Consider the following 13,158-nt stretch of genomic DNA (forward strand, 5'->3'; position numbering starts at 1 on the left):
TTGAAGTGTTCTATAAATTCTATAGATAAGTCCCTTGTCAGATATGTTATTACCAAATATTTTTTCCCAATCTGTAGGTTCTCTTTTGACTCTTTTAGAGAAGTCTTTGGAAGCACATAAAAATTTAATTTTTAGAAGGTCCCAATCATCTCATCTTGCCTGTTTTTGTATCCCAATCTGAGCCACATTTCCTCATTTGAGAAAGGATGTAAATACTAGCACTCATTCCAGAGTTTCTGTGCAATGAAGTAAAGGGTTAAGCACAGCATCCAGCAAATGCTGTGCCATCATGGTTCCTTGGGAAATGAGAAGAGCATTTCAATAAGATTGCAGAGGAAGAGAGGGAGTAACCTCAGCCCATGAAAATTCAGGACACTGCTTTGGTTCATCTCTATCCCTAAACCCTAAACCTGATCTCTAAAGTAGTTTGAAAGAGAGAGAGAAAAAAAATATAAACACCACAGAGCAGGCCTTCCCAAATGAGTCCCTTAGTTCTTTGAGTTGATGTGGCACTAAGGCAGCCAGACCCTTCCCCCACCACCACCACCACTCCAGCCATGTCAGTTCTGGTCTAGAGCTGCTTGAATCTTAAACCCAATGGATGTGACAGCCATTATCCTTTTCTGTGTGTACTGTGACCTTTAAGAAGTCATTATGAATGACTTCAGGTTTAGCCGGACAGTTACAGCAAAGGAGAAGGTAGAAACTTGCCTCAAAGTTGTGGTTAAAGGCAAAGAAAAGCAAATTATGCTTTTAAATAAAGCATTTTAAGGAACTGAACATAGCTTACAGGCTTTTTTTTTTTTTTCTGTTTGTATGACCCATTTACTGTGATGTCTAACCATTCCCTGCCTGCTCTGTAGATGAGATCTTGTTCACAATTATCCTGGCGGTCACTATTGTGATAAGAATCAGAATTTTAATGATTAACAAAGATATTGAGTTAACAATATCCAAATATTCACAGATATGGTTCCCCACAAATTTTTTTGTTTTATTTTATTTTTTATTACTATACAGTCTAGTTTAAAATAGCTCACTTAAAAAAATGGAAGAGGGAACCATTAGTCTATGATATACTCAAAAGACATGCTGTAGAAGCAGTGTTTTCAGCTTGTACTCCATAGCATTTCACATGAAAAACAATCAATTAAATAGATAATTCTTTTAATGATAACCACAATGATTTATGAAAGATCCTGGGATATGGAATTTATGGAGGATACAAAATTAATAGATCAAAGAATAGCAGGTAAATTATGCTTTATGAGTGCGGGGTCTGTTTATTCCGTCACTATTCATAGCTTTTAGCATAAATTCAGGATTTTAAATGTAAACACTTAACTGAAATCTCCTTTCATCCTATTCTTTCAGAAAGCATTGTAATGAGTAGAATGCATGCAGACATTGGGTTAGGTCTGCTTCAAATCCCCGCTTTACCACTCATGGAAGGAGTTCCATTGACACAGCTGTTAAGTGTTTGGCTGCTAACCGAAAGGTTGGCAATTTGAACTCACCCAGCAGCTCTGTGGGAGAAAAGACCTGATGATCTGCTCCCATAATATTATAGCCTAGAAAATCCTAGGGGACAGTTTTACTCTGTCTCATGGGGTTGCTATGAACTGAAGTTGACTTGACAGCACCTAACAAAACAATACCACTCTTGTAACTGTGTGATGGACACATTATATATTCTACCTGAGCATCCTATGTCCCATCAGTAACCTTGCAGGCACATGTATGTGTGCACATATGCTTACATGTGCACATGTACTTACATACACAAATGTGTGCATGGACACAATAAAATATTTAGGGATATGTACTAAACATTCATCTGCATATAGGTTTTAGCTGATTACCCACTCACTGAATGCACAAACATCCAGGTATTACTTCACATTAATTTATGGTGTTGCTCACAAGTTACCAAGTACAATCATTTCTAAGTCTTTGTTTACTTAGTAATACTACAATCTCTATAAGTGGTAACATTAAACATTTATCATTTATTTTGACCTTAACATGGTGTGTAAAAATGTTTCTACCAATTGAATAGAATTCTGGTTCTGTTCCATGGAAGGACTCTTGCCTGAATTTGCTTATTATTTTTATTTACAATTAAACTGAAACAAACCCACTACCATTGAGTCAATTACGACTCATAGCAACTCCCATTGGGTTTCTGAGGCAGTAAATCTTTATGGAAGTAGATTTCCCCATCTTCTTTCCACAGAGTGGCTGGTAGGTTTGAACCACCAACTTTCTGGTTAGTAGTCAAATGCCTTAGGCCCTGTGCCACCAGAGTTTTTTTTCTTTCCCCAATTTATTTATAATTATATTAGTTTTATGCAGCTATCATTTTTTCTCTCACGAACTCAAGTCAGTGGAATCATTAAGCACTTGAAGGAACAGAACAGAGAGGTCATAAGCTCTGAAATCAGATGTTTGGGGCCAAATCTCAGATTTGTTAGCCATTAGCTATGTGAACTTGATCAATGCACTTCTCCTTGGCCTCAGTTTCCTAATTTGCAAAAAAAAAAGAAAAGGATAATTGTATAGGTTTTTAACCCACTGCTGTTGAGTTGGATCTGACTCATAGGGACTCCTCCTTGGGTTTTTGGAGCTCTGGTAGCATAATGGCTAAGACACTTGCCTGCTAACCAGACGGCTGGCGGTTCAAACCCACCAGCCACTCCTCAGAGGGAAGGTTGGGCAATCCTACTTCCGTAGTGATATTGCCTCGGAAACCCAAGGAGGGGTCACTATGAGTCAGGGCCGACTCGACGGCACATAACAACAACAACAACAACAATCACTATGGAAATATATTGCCCAATCTTCCTTCCAAGTAGTGGCTGGTGGGTTTGAACTGCCAGTCTTCTGGTTAGCAGTCAAATGCCTTAGGCATTAAGCCACCAGAGCTCCGTAGGGTTTTTGTTGTTGGTTGTTGTTGGTATGTACCGTTGAGTTGGACCTGACTCATAGCGACCCTCCTTGGGTTTCTGAGGCAGTATCACTACGGAAGTAGATTGCCCCATCTTCCTTCTGAGGAGTGGCTGGTGGGTTTGAACCACCAGCCCTCTGGTTAGCAGTCAAGTGCCTTAGGCACTAAGCTACCAGAGCTCCGTAGAGTTTTTAGGAGGACAAAATAAATTATTACTTGTAGAGCCTGAACATTGTTCTAAACTGTAAATGCTATAATAGTTCTAGGTCTGTAGTTGCTGAGGCTGCTCATATACAAACAGAAACCTCATGGAATTTGGTTCCTTGGTTTGAAGAAGGTTTAAGGTTACAGTTTCGGAACAACTCAGTTAATTGGCCTAATAATGTGTTTAGTGATTGTGTTCCACCTCCCAGTTTGTTACATAGTGCCTGGTGTATCACAAGCTTGCAAATGGCATCTAAGGGACAAGAATTGGTCTATTTGCCTGAAACAAATTAGTAAGGAGAGTCAGGATGCTAAAGGGGCAAGGAGGCCGCATCTTTTGACCTCCTCTAACCCCACAAGAGGAAGATAGGATCACCATCAGTAGTCCAAGGCCTATTCCTGCAAGGCCAGACATGCTGCCTCCTTCCAGCCCTTTCACCAACCCTGGCACCAACCATTCCTCCCACAGCACTTACCACCTTTCTGCTGGGTTCGATAATTCACTGCAGTGGCCACACAGAACTCACAGATTATGGGGTTTACTAGAAAAGCACTAGGCTACAATTCAAGTTCAGGAAAAACTTTCAGTCTCTCTCCACCTGCCATCTCTCAGGCAACAGTCTCTCTCAGCCACTCTCTTCCAGCAGGGCATGTCTCTCGGTGTCTCTCTCAGCAATGTGTGTCTCTTGCATCTCTTTCCCAGCAGCACATGTCTCTCAGGAGCGTGTGTCTCTCAGGAGCGTGTCTGTCTCAAGAGCGTGTGTCTCTCAGGAGTGTGTTTCTCTCAGGAGTGCATTTCTCTCAGGAGCGTGTTTCTTCTCAGCAGCACGTTCTTCTCAGCCAGCAGTCAGAGAAACTTCTGCCTCTAGGAGGCCTCCTTTTGAGCCTGACAGAGTGGCCAAACTAGCCAATCATAACATCAGAGTTCTAAGCACCTGAGAGACAGTGAACTTCCCAGAACATAGCTTTGTGCCACTATGCAACAGAAATACCCCAAGTGGATATCTTTAGCAATCAGGAGCTCCTCAGTTGCTCATGGCAAATTCCACCTTGGAGTTTACAAAAACTTATGGCTAGAAAAGCCACACTAAGTAATTTTCTGCACAGGAATAGAAAGAGGAAATGGAAGATATGGCTAATTGCCTCCATAAACAACTGCCTTCTTTGCCATGAGACCAGAAGAACTGGATGGTGCCTGGCTACCATGACCGAAAATATTGATCAAAGGTTCTATAGAAGAATCCTGTCAAAGGGGGGGAAATGCAGAACAGAATGTCAAATTCTCATGGAATCCAGACTTCCTGGTGCCATGGAGGGTAGATGAACCCCCAAAACTATTGTTTTGACATATTCTTTAAACATTAAACCAAAAATATCCCCTGAAGTCTTCTTAAAACCAAACAACAGTCTGGCTTAAATATAAAAAATGTCCACCTTGAGCATTGTGCTCTTTTAAGAGCTATCAATATGGGAGCAAATTGCCAACAACTCAAAAAATTAGGTAAGAACATTATGGGACAGTGAGTTTATGTTAATGGGAGAAGAAAAACTTAGAAAGAGAGAGTGATAATGGATGTGCAACTTGAAGAATGTAATCAATGTCACTGAATTGTACATGTAGAAGTAGTTGAATTGGTTTATGTTTTGCTGTGTATATTCTCAACAACAACAAAATAAAATAAATTATATATAAAACAATGCTAGAGTAAGGCATCTGGCTGCTAACCAGAAAGTTGGTAGTTCAAACTCATTAGCTCCTCTATGGGAGGAAGATTAGGCAATCTACTTCTGTAAAGATTTACAGCTTTGGAAACCCAATGGGGGTCACTATGAGTCAGAAGTATCTTGAGAGCAGTGGGTTTTTGGTGGACAGGTCTGAGATGATGAGATTGTTAATTTTGTTATTAATTAAAAATGGATAAATAAGGTACTTTCATATTTTATTCATAACTATTAACTATAAACAGTAAGTCAACAACTATTAAACTACTGGAATAGTGGACATTATTTCTGATACAGCTATTTACAACAAGCAGGTGCAGAGGGGTTAGGAACAACTAAGAGACACAAACTTATCTGTCAGTTTGTCAGCCTGTGGTGGCTTACGTGTTGCTGTGAGGCTGGGGGCTATGCTACCATGTTGCAAAATGCCAGCAGAATTAACCCTGGTGGACAGGTTTCAGTGGACCTTCTGGGCTAAAACAGACTCAGAAGAAGGAAGAGGCCATCCACTTCTCAAAGAATGACCAGTGAAAACTTTATGCATAGCAGTGAGACACTGTCTGATGTACTACTGGAGAGCTTTATGAATAGCCCTGCTAGGATCGTGAGGATGGCATAAGATCGGGAAGTGTTTTGTTCTGTTGTACATACTGTCACTATGAGTCAGAGAGGACTCTACGACACCTAACAACAAACAACATCAGCTATTTAGAAGATATATGAATGTAAAGCACCTCACACTTAATAGATTTTCAATAAACATCCAATAGCCAAACCTGTTGCCATCAAGTTGATTCTGACTCATGGTGATCCAGTATGTCACAGAGTGGAACTGCTTCATAGAGTTTTCAAGGCTATAATCTTTATGGATGGAGCCCTGGTGATGCAATGGTTAAGCGCTCAGCTGCTAACGGAAAGGTTGGTGATTTGAAGTCTTGAACAGCTCTACTGGTAAAGCTCTGGTGAAGTTCCCATAAAGATTTCAGCCTAGGAAACCCTATGAGGCAATTCTCCTCTGTCCTATAGGGTCACTATGAGTCAGAATCAAATTGATGGCGGCACCACACCAGCAATGTTTACAGAAGCTGATTGCCAGGCCTTTCTTCTGTGGTATCACTGAGGGGATTCAAACTGCAAACCTTTCAGTTAACAGCCAAGTGCAAACTGTTTGTGCCACCCTGGGACCTTATTTAGTAAATGAGGCATTTGCCATTATTATTATTCTGTCAGGAAAGGAACCTATGCTAGATTGTATTTCAGAGGCAACCTTTTGTTTCAGCTCCATCTGTGGAGCTTTGAAAGAAAGCAGCTTTAAAAAGTGCATTGTTTTCAGGTTCAGTAAAACTGTGGTGACTAATGCTGAGCACTGCCAATGTTTCAAAGCCAAGTCATCAGGTGGGTGACTGCACTTGCATGAATGGGGCAGTGTGAATAGGGGGGAAGGTGGGTCTTGAGGATTTTGTCCACATGCCCTTTGTTCTCCCCACTGCTCCTGCAGGTCCTTGAGAGCCACCTGCCCCAGGGGAGGCTAGTGATGAAGAAACCTAGGTGGGGGCAGGGAGAGGACAGCCCGGCAGTGGCTGGTGGATGTTGGCTTCCTTCCAGAGTCCTGCTGCACTTTCTCTGGCTTAGTCACCAGGCTCTAAAGCACAGAGACAGTTGCAGGAAGAACCAATGGAGCCACATGGCAGAAGACCTGGCCTTTGGGCTCAGACTCTTTGCTGTTGTTAGTTGCCTTGAGTCGACTCTGATTCATGGTGACTCTGTGTGTGCACAGTACAACTCCTTCCTAGGATCTTCTTGGCTGCAGTCTTAATGGGAATAGATTTCTAGACCTTTTCTTCTTTGCAAAAGTGAAATGGGTTTGAACTGCAATCCTTTATGTTAGCAGTTGAGCGTAACTAGGGAGCATCACCTAAGGACCTTAGATTCTACCACTCACAAACTGTGTGACCACATAACTTCTCTGAGCCTTATTTCCTCATCTGAAAATGAATAATTCTTGCTCCTCAGTTGAAATGAGGACTGCTTTGCTATGTGTGGCCTAGAGTGATGGCTCTGTTAGTAGCAACCTAAGAGTTACTGGCACACGTGGTGGGGTTCTGATGTTAAAATCTTTCAGTGTACCCCCACCCCACCCCTGAATGCACTTATGCATTTTCTCTTACTTCCCTAAAAAATAGTAAGCTATTATCATCCCCTCAACGTACTCACAATTGTAAAATGTTTTTATTTATTTACTTACTTCTCATTCCTTGAATGCTATATATTTTACAGCTAAAAGTCCCCCAGGGGATGCAGCTATAAAAGAATAAGCTGATGTCAAGACCCTGGCTTAGTTCAGGGAAATAGTCCTTGAAATGCAATCGGAGGGTATTATCAACATCCACTTCAGCTCAGTGTGTCTGAGCCTCAGGAAAAGAGATTTCAGCCATTTCGTTCTGGATGCATCCAATCTATATTCTCCAGTTCTTGTGAGAAGCCTGTGACACACTGAAAGCCCAGTGCTTAGATGCTGTGTGATGTCACTTACTGGTCCGCAGTTCATCACTTGCATCATCACACTGATGTCCTGGGGATAGCATTAAGATTGTCCTGAAGCTGACTCTGTTGGGTTAGCAGGTGCCCTAAAGCAAAGGCTCTGGGAAACAACTGGGGAGTGACAGGCCAGGATGTTAAGATCTTAAAATAAACCCCAATTGTACTTCATAGGAGATCATGGTCAAGCACAGTACCCTTGGGTAGGTTTGTGTCTACCTCTCTGAGCTGTGGTGTGCTTTGGGTAATTTTGCCCTTCCTCTTGTGCCCATGGGTGTGTGTGTGAGAGAGAGAGAAAGAAAGAAAGAGAGAGAGAGAATGCACATGTGGGAGGGAGAGGAGTGGTCTAATCCCATCCAGTAGGCCTTCCTAAAGGTCCCTGGGTGGTGGTGATGGTTTGTGCTTGACTTCTGAAGGTTGTTGGTTCCAATTCTCCCAATGACACCATGGAAGAAAGACCTGACACTCTGCTTCTGTAAAGATTACAGCCCAAACAACAACAACAACAACAACAAACTCAAAAAACAATAACAACACTATGGAACAGTTCTACTCAGTAACACATGGGGTCACCATGAATTGGTATTGATACAATGGCAACAGGTTTGTATTTTTTGCTCCTCCAAAGGCTTTCCTAGGGAGTTGTGGGAAAATAGGAATCTAGCTTTACAAGGATCCCTGAGTTATTGTTGGATCTGCCAGGGCTCTGTGGAAGCATCTGCCATCCACTGGGCCATGACCAGGTAAGGGACCAAGCTGGCTGCATTGGATACAACCCCAGCATCTCAGAGGAGGGGGCAGATGGGAGAGGGGTTGCCTTGGTAGGATGCTGCCCAGAGTATCATTTATAATTTACTCATTCAGAACCATTTGTTCCAGGAAAGCCCTGTGTCTGGCAATACTCTAGTCAGATCAAATCCTTGTCTTCATTGGGCTTACAGGCCAATAAGAAAGATAAACATCTAACAACAACAACAACAAAAAATATGCAAAGGGATAAATGCTCTGAAGGAGATGGAGCTCTGTGATAAAGAATAACAAAGGCAGCTATTTTGAGGCTGGAGAAGACCTCTTTGAGGAGCTGACATTAAAACAAAAGACCTAAAGGATGAAAACAAACCATCCAGGAGTAGGTGGAGGCTGGAGAAGAGGCATGATATTATATTAGCCTAGGCCTGGATGGTGCAAAAGTTTACCATGCTTGACTGCTAACACAAAATTTGTAGGTTCAAATCCAGACAGAGGCACCTTGGAGGAAAGGCCTGATGATGTACTTCTGAACAATTAGCCCTGAAACTGCTGCAGAGCACAGCTCTACTCTAGCACACACAGGGAACTATGAGTCAGAACTGATTCGCAGACAACTGTTTTTATTTTTTAAAAGGAATGTGTGAGGATGGAGAATTCGGCAACAACCTGAACACTTGGGTTTTGTAAGGCATGGAAAATGTTAGGAATTTATTCTAAGTGCAAAGATAAACATTGAAAAGATTTAAGCAGGAGAACAGGACTCAACATGTTTTAAAATGATCACAATGGCTGCTGTATTGGGGAAAGGAATTTGAAGGGGGCTAGAACCACAGGAGCTCTGGTAGCATAGTGCCTAAGGCACTTGACTGCTAACCAGAAGTCTGGCTGTTCAAACCCACCAGCCACTCCTCAGAAGGAAGATGGGGCAATCTACTTCCGTAGTGATGCTACCTTGGAAACCCAAGGCAGGGTCGCTATGAGTCGGGTCTGACTCGATGGTACATAACCTCAACAACAACAACAGAAGCATAGCTAGAAATGCAGCTGGAATGTACCTTGGAAGCAAGAATGGCCAGACTTCATCTCACCTACTTTGGTCATGTTGTCAGAAGGCACCATTCCCTGGAGAAGGATATCATGCTTGGTAAAGTGGAGGGTCGACAAAAAAGGGGAAGGCCCTCAACAAAATGGATTAACACAGTGGCTGCAATGATGGGCTTAAGCATGGCAAGGATTGTGAGGATGTCACACAACCAGCCAGTGTTTTGTTTTGTTGTACATAGGGTTGCTGTGAGTCAGAGCTGACTTGACAACACCTAACAACAACAACAACAACAGTAAAGAAGCACAGCTCAGGGGGCAGTGGTGGTTCAGCAATAGAATTCTTGACTTCCATGCTAGAGGACTGAGTTAAATTCCCAGCCAATGCACAAGTGCAGCCATCAGTACTTTGTCGATGGAGGCTTATGTGGTGCTGTGGTGCTGAGAAAGGTTCGTGAAGCTTCTAGACTAAGAAAGACAAGGAAGAAAGGCCTAGTGATTTACTTGTAAAAATTAGCCAATCAAAACTCTATGGTTCACAAGGCTCTCATGAGAGTGTGTGTGGTGTGCTACTTGAAGGCAACTGGTTGGTTAGGTGGAAGATGGAACTATCTTTATCTTTTAACTAGTTGAACATCAGCAGGACATTTGGGTCAGTTAACTGTGTTCTAGCCTGTGTTCCAACCTAGATATCTACAGGGGCCAGTAAGTAACATAAGGAACAAAGAGGGCCTTATATACAAGGCCACAAAGAGTGGTAGGTTCTGATTTTTTGAAAAAAGATGAAAATTTTAATTTTTATATGAAACCTCTCAATTCCACTTTTCAGTCAGTGGTGTTCAATGCATCAAATTTATTCTTCAGATGATGTCTAAATTCAGGTAGGATATACTCAAGGTCATATTTTAGCTCTCCTGGATTTATTTTAATTGTTCTCAGCTTCACCCTGAACTTGCATATGAGCAATTGATGGTCTGTTCCACAGTCAGCTCCTGGTTTTTCTTGGCTGAAGATATTAAGCTTCTCCATCACCTCTTTCCACAGATGTAGTCAAGCTGATTCCTGTGTATTCCATCTGGCAAGGTCCACATATATAGTCACTGTTTGTGTTGTTGAAAAAAGGTATTTGCAATGAATAAGTTGTTGATCTTGCAAAATTCTATCATGTGATTTCCAGCATAATTTCTATCACTAACCCCATGTTTTCCAACTACTGGTGACTCTTCTTTGTTCTCAACTTTTGCATTGCAATCACCAGTAATAATCAATACATTTTGATTGCATGTTTGGTCAATTTTAGCCTGCACCAGTTGCTAAAAATCTTCAATTTCCTCATCTTTGGCTTTTGTGGTTGGTGCATAAATTTGAGTAGTAGTAGTATTAATTGGTCTTCCTTGTAGGAGTATGGGTATTATCCTGTCACTGACAACATTGTACTTCAGGACAGATCTTGAACCATTCTTTTTGATGATGAATGCTATGCCTCTCCACTTCAATGTGTCATTCCCGGCATAGTAGATCATATGATTGTCTGATTCAAAATGGCCAAAGCCAGTCCCTTTCAGCTCAGTAATGCCTTGGATATCAGTCTTTATGTGTTCCATTTCATTTTTGACAACTTCCACATTTCCTAGATTCATACTTTGTACTTTCCATGTTCTGGTTATTAATGGATATCTGCAGCTCTTTCTTGGCTGAAAACAAAGAATACCAGAAAGATGTTTACTTGTGTTTATCGACTATGCAAAAGCATTCAACTGTGTGGATCTTAACAAATTATGGATAACATTGAGAAGAATGGGAATTCCAGAACACTTAATTTTGCTCATGAGGACTCTGTGCATAGACTAGGAGACTGTCCTTCAAATAGAACAAAGGATACTGCATGTTTTAAAATCAGAAAGGGTGTGTGTCAGGGTTGTATCTTTTCACCATACTTATTCAATCTATATGCTGAGCAAACAATCTGAAAAGCTGGACTATATGAAGAAGAATGTGACGTCAGGACTGGAGGAAGACTGATTAACAATCTGCAATATGCAGACAATACAACCTTGCTTGCTGAAAGTGAAGATGACTTGAAGCACTTACTGATGAAGATTAAAGATTACAGTCTGCAGTATGGATTACACCTCAATATCAAGAAAATGAAAAATCCTCACAACTGGACCAATAAGCAGCATCACAATAAACGGAGAAAAGATTGAAGTTGTCAAAGATTTCATATTACTTGGATCCACAGTCAACACTAATGGAAGCAGCTTTAAGAAATCAGGCACTTTATTGCACTGGGCAAATCTGGTGCTAAAGACCTCTTCAAAGTGCTGAAGACCAAAGATGTCTCTTTGAAGACTGAAGTGTACCTAACCCAAGCCATGGTTTTTCAGTCACCTCATATGCATGTGAAAACTGCACAGTGAATAAGGAAGACTGAAGAAGAGTTGATGCTTTTGAGTTGTGTTGGCAAAGAATACTGAAAGCACCCTGGACTGCTAAAAGAACTAACAAATCTGTCCTGGACGAAGTGCAACCAGAATGCTCGTTGGAAGTGAGAATGGCCAGACTTTGTCTCACCTACTTTGGTCGTATTGTCAGAAGGGACCATTCCCTGGAGAAGGATATTGCAGTGTAGTAAATTACATAGTATGGCTTTTCTAGCCATGTTGTTGTTATGTGCCATCATATCAGACCTGACTCATAGCGGCCCCTCCTTGGGTTTCCAAGGCAGTATCACTACAGAAGTATGTTGCGCAACCTTCCTTCTGAGGAGTGGCTGATGGATATGAACTGCCAGCCTTCTGGTTGGCAGTCAAGTGCCTTAGGCACTACGCTGCCAGAGCTCCTTTTCTAGCCATAGTCTTTTTAATTCCCCCTTTGCCATGAGTAGCTGATTGTTAAACTTATCCATCTGGTGTATTTCTGTTGGAGTGGCACGAAGCAGTCTTCTGGGAAGTTTATTCTCTCTATATCAGAAATATAGAATTCTGATGTTGGGATTGGTTAGTTTTGGCCACTCTGCCAGGCTCAAAAAGGAGCCCTCCTAGAGGAAGGACGAGAGAGTGTTTCTGACTGCTGGCTGAGAAAGACGTGCTGCTGAGAGATGTGTGAGAGACACACACAAGAGACACACACTGCTGAAAGAGAGATGTGCTATGGAGAGAGACTGAGAGAGACTCTTGGATGAGAGGCAGCTGGCTGAGAGAGACTGAGAATGTCCCTGAACTTGAATTCTAGCCTGTTGCTTCCTTAATAAACCCCATAACCTGTGATTTCTGTGTGGCCACTGCAGCAAATTATTGAACCCAGCAAAGAGGTGGTAGGTGCTGTGGGAGGAATGGTTGGTGTCAAGGTAAGTAAGAGGGTTGAAGGCTGGCGGGATGTCTGGCTTCATAGAAGCGAACATTGGGCTGATGATGTGATTCTGTCCTCCTTTTGTGTAGTCAGAGGAGGTCAGAGGATGCTACCTCCCTGTCCCTTTGGAGATATCACGTTAGGTAAAGTGGAGGGTCAGTGAAAAAGGGGAAGACCCTCAAGGAAATGGATTGACATAGTGGCTACAATGATGAGCTCAGGTATAGCAAGGACTGTGAGGATGGCATATGGTTGTGCAGTGTTTCATTCTGTTGTACATAGAGTCACTATGAGTCAGAGCTGACTTGACAGCCCTACCAACAACAACAACCCATATTCAATATGACTTTTTCTTCACTGTTAACCTTCCCCACTCCTTTCCTCTTTCTTTCCTTCCTCTTCACCCTGTTGTTGTTGTTGTTATGTGCCGTCAAGTCGGACCTGACTCATAGCTACCCCTCCTTAGGTTTCTGAGGCAATATCACTTTGGAAGTAGATTTCCCCATCTTCCTTCTGAGGAGTGGCTGGTGGGTTTGAACCACCAGCCTTCTGCTTAGCAGTCAAGTGCCTTAGGCACTACTAGTAACCACTAATAAACTTTGGTT

Source organism: Orycteropus afer, unplaced genomic scaffold (assembly GCF_000298275.1).
Source record: "Orycteropus afer afer isolate SDZICR_OR568_19922 unplaced genomic scaffold, OryAfe1.0 scaffold00104, whole genome shotgun sequence".
In the NCBI taxonomy this organism is placed as follows: Eukaryota; Metazoa; Chordata; class Mammalia; order Tubulidentata; family Orycteropodidae; genus Orycteropus; species Orycteropus afer.